The sequence below is a fragment of the Dendrobium catenatum genome, unplaced genomic scaffold, assembly GCF_001605985.2.
Source record: "Dendrobium catenatum unplaced genomic scaffold, ASM160598v2 fragScaff_scaffold_343, whole genome shotgun sequence".
In the NCBI taxonomy this organism is placed as follows: domain Eukaryota; kingdom Viridiplantae; phylum Streptophyta; class Magnoliopsida; order Asparagales; family Orchidaceae; genus Dendrobium; species Dendrobium catenatum.
In genome coordinates this window covers 635,643-639,592 of record NW_021318805.1, presented here as the reverse complement: position 1 = coordinate 639,592, position 3,950 = coordinate 635,643, and the positions used below count along the sequence as shown (strand labels likewise).

The window sequence follows — 3,950 nt, the reverse complement described above, 5'->3', positions numbered from 1 at the left end:
TCGGTACCGCTCAGTACATGCTCGGTACCGCTCAGTACATGCTCGGTACTGCTAGGTACATGCTCGGTATCTTCCCATACAAACAACTTACGAACTTTAAAAACAAGCAGAACTTCAAAATTACTCTTACAATAAAATTTTGTTCCGGGTCGAACCCCGCCAGAGGGCAGCGCCCCCTTGGACCCCCGGCAGACTGGTATATTGTTGTATTCATGTTGTATTATTATTGGGATATTTTGATTTCACTTCATATCAATTTAATTTGGTGTACTCATATCTATGATTGGTTTGTTAGCAAAATGAGCTATGCTACTAGCGGGGGGTGGATTAGGTGAAGGTTCAAAAGAGACATCTGTCCACGCCGTGTCCGTGTCCTATATTTTTAAAAATTATTATATATTATATTAAAAAAATATTATGCCGTGTCCACGCCGTACTCGTGTCCTATATTTTTAAAAATTGCCGTGTCCCGTGTCCGTGTCGTGTCGTGTCCGCGTCGCCGTGTCCGTGTCGGTGCATCATAGGATAGGATCTTCCTAAGAAGATTCAAGCTCACCTACACTTAGTCGATCATGGAGTCAACATTCTCTGCAACTTAAGTAGGCTTGCCTCTCACATTAAGGAAGCCTAAGTACTCCAATAGAGGGGTTTCCAGCAGTGTCAAAGGACTCGCCGACAATAGTTCTTGCTCAACCTATTTGAGGACTTGTTGCCTTCATTCACTCGCCCATGAACACTCGGCACAAGGGAACTTATCTCGATGGTGAAGTGTTGGACTAGAAAGTAGTGGTAATTTCCAATGCCTATCAGAGCAAGACATGTGCCCAAGGTCGTATGTACTGGGTTTCATTTATTATTGTAATTTTTATATTTTTTGGTGTAACATTCATTGTAGTCTTCAGATCCCTATAAATAAACGGTGAAGAGGCAAATTTAGGATCTTTTGGCACATTCCAAATGCATTATTGTGCCATTAAAATACTTTTTTTCCAAATCTTCTTCTTTTCATACTTTCCCACAAGTCTTCGGGTTCTATTTCTTATGTCATCTACTAGTAAGGTCAGATATCACTTACGGACAAACTTTGATCCAACAATATCCTCTGTAAGGTTTTCCTTGCACCAATATATTGGAATCTGACGGAAAATACAACGAATCCAGAAGGTACCGGTGGTCCAAAACTGTCAGAAATTCCGGTAGTTATTCCACTGGATTAATTGCCGGAAAAAACTGGCAGTTAAACTGCTGGAATTTCCAACGGTTTTGGACTGCCGAAAATTCCGCTGGTATCCCTTAATTTTCTTGTAGTGATAGAACATGATCAGTGTCTCCACTGCATTCTCATCTTAAACTCATTACACATTGATCTCCTCACACAGCAACTTGCATTCTTTTGTCCCCATGTCCATCATCGTACAATTTGTAGTAACTTTAAAGGTCTTAATCCTCATCTTCGTCATTTTCACCCTAGCCTATGAATGTCTCCATCTCTAGTGACAAGGATGAGAATGTTGATTTGAAATCGAGGTTCTGATCTCAGTTTGAACAATAGCTTGAAGAAAGGTTGGTTTGGTTCAGTTTTGAACCATTTTGAATCAGTCCCGGAGGGATCCAACTTCAGTAAGCAATATGGAAATACAAAATATTATTTCTATTGAGATAATTCCATCCAACTTATATTTTTTATTCGTATAATTCAGATTAAGTATATATCGAATGCATTTGATCGATACCATGATTTAAGAGTGTAGAGTTAAATTTTTGATATGCACATAGGGGCTCGAAGGAAAGAAAATACCAAGTGCATTTGAGAAATCAATAACTGTTGATTAGGATCGCAAAGATGTGTCCGTAAAAACCTCAAACCTTTGTCCACCCATTTGTCTTTTTATTTTACGACTGCGTTAGTTATTTGCACAAAAACCTTCACATTCCAAAGAATGCTCAGAGCTGCGATTCTAACTCCCATCATATATTTGATCCCACCTAGATATATTTGCAAGGTAGATAACATTTTCTTCTATATTGTAGCATCTCTTTTGGGGAGCCGATTGATTTTTCCCATGTTTTGTTCTGCTCTTAAGTACCTGAACATCTTTGTAAGCCATCCCTACTGCTTTATCTTGGATCACAGATGTGTACTTCATTTCCTCTGCCAATATTCCGCTGTGGCTGCTGTCTGCTAAGAAACTTCCTTTGTTACATTTTACCCATCCTCCTTCGTCACTAATGTCAGCTTCGTAGGTTATGCATCTGTCCACTTGCGTTATTCTTTCTTAGTTTCCATGATCAGCTATAGATCTGTAAGTTTTGAATTTTTGGTACTTTCTTCTTGCTTCCATAAATTCTCATTAGGTGTTGATTCTTTATTACTATTTTTTGTGTAATTTCTCAGTGAGTGAAACTAATTTAATGGCTTTCTTGAAACTTGCTTGATGATTCAGGCATGAAAGTAGGTTCTAAATGATAACCTCATAATGTTTGTTGCGATTCCTATTCCCAAAGAGCACTTTGAGTTCCTATAAACTCCCAATTGAACAAAGCTCTCTAAAAAACAAGACAAGAAACACATAATAGGGAAATTCTTCTCGAAGCCCTGCCAGCCATGGTTCTATATTTATAGCTTTTGAATTCAAATTATATGAGTTCGGTTGCCATTTGACTGTTGCATTTAGTTACAACTAATATCTACAAATTAAGGCTTCATTTGGGACAACTTTCTTATTGCTTTAGCTTTTTAGTATAAATAATTTAATTTTTTAACAAAAAAGCTGCTTTAAGCAGTAAGAAAGTCGTCCCAAATGAAGCCTAAGGCTTCGTTTGGGACGGCTTTTTTATTGCTTTATAAAACGGAGTTTTAGTACAATTTTTTTTTATTTTTTACTAAAATTCTGTTTTAAAAAGCAATAAAAAAGCTGCCCCAAACGAGGCCTAAGTAACAACCAATTGAATACAACTCATTATTATTACACCTTACATAGAAAGCACTTACAAATAATTATCGCCGGCTTGCATTGAGATCTGCCTTCCACTTGGGATTGCACTAAACTTTGCCGGCTTCCTTTCTATAGTTTCTGTAGGAATCACAACATTACCCCCTCTTAAAAGATGGATGACCATTATGTGATAACATTTGTTGATTTAGTTTTAGAATAGCCAAAGGATGAACTAATTGTTGGCCCTCATTGAATTGAGCAGACAATGTTGCCAAATTGAGAGTAGAATCTTCGCAAACATGTTTATTTCAGTATGCATAAAATACAATGTTAGCTTTTGCAGTTTCTTATAGTTCAAGCTTATATGCAAACGAGCATGTCGTTGATTTAATGCAGAAGGGAGTACAATAACTTCGGATTCAAAACCTCTTTGTTGACTGTCAAAGCTCAATAGATCAAGATAAGCTGAGTATCTCTATCTTCTGGTGTTTTCGGTACGTCTGCTATCTGTTTCATTTTATTGTGTATATTACAAATTTATTCGTAGCACCTGTACAACCTCTTCTCGTTCTTGCAATAAGACTTCTACTGTGTCAATACTAGAAGTGTGAGAATAACATGGAATAATGAGAGGTGGTGATCTGCAATATACATACAGTTTGAAATGTAAGCAATCCCATTGCTTTATGAGTAGCAGTATTGTAAGATAATTGAGAATTCCACCCAGTAAAGAAAATTGACCCACTTGGGCAGTGTATCTGTAATAGTCTGATTTGTTATGCTACCTTTTCTTCATAGTTAAGCTTTATTCAGAAGAGTAATTATAAATAAAGTATAATTAGTTATTAATAATATTTATTTCAAATTTTGTTTCTACGTTATTTTCATTTTATACATAAGATTAATTATAACTTGTACGCATGAAAATAAATCAAATAATAAGTTTTCATAAATATTAATGCTCAAGTTTAATAATTTTATTAATTTTTTTTAAGAATTAATAATGCATATAAT

General features: G+C 36.0%; 1 protein-coding gene across 1 annotated transcript in view; it reads left to right on the top strand.

The window, feature by feature from the left end:
* The window catches only part of LOC110116411 (venom phosphodiesterase 2), a 7,337-nt gene extending 3,635 nt beyond the window's left edge, over positions 1–3,702 (top strand). Inside the window, exon 2 of the mRNA XM_020849957.2 lies at positions 3,333–3,702. The gene's annotated coding sequence lies outside the window, so the exon portion shown is untranslated. The remainder of the gene's footprint in view (positions 1–3,332) is intronic.
* The last annotated feature ends 248 nt before the right edge of the window (positions 3,703–3,950 follow it).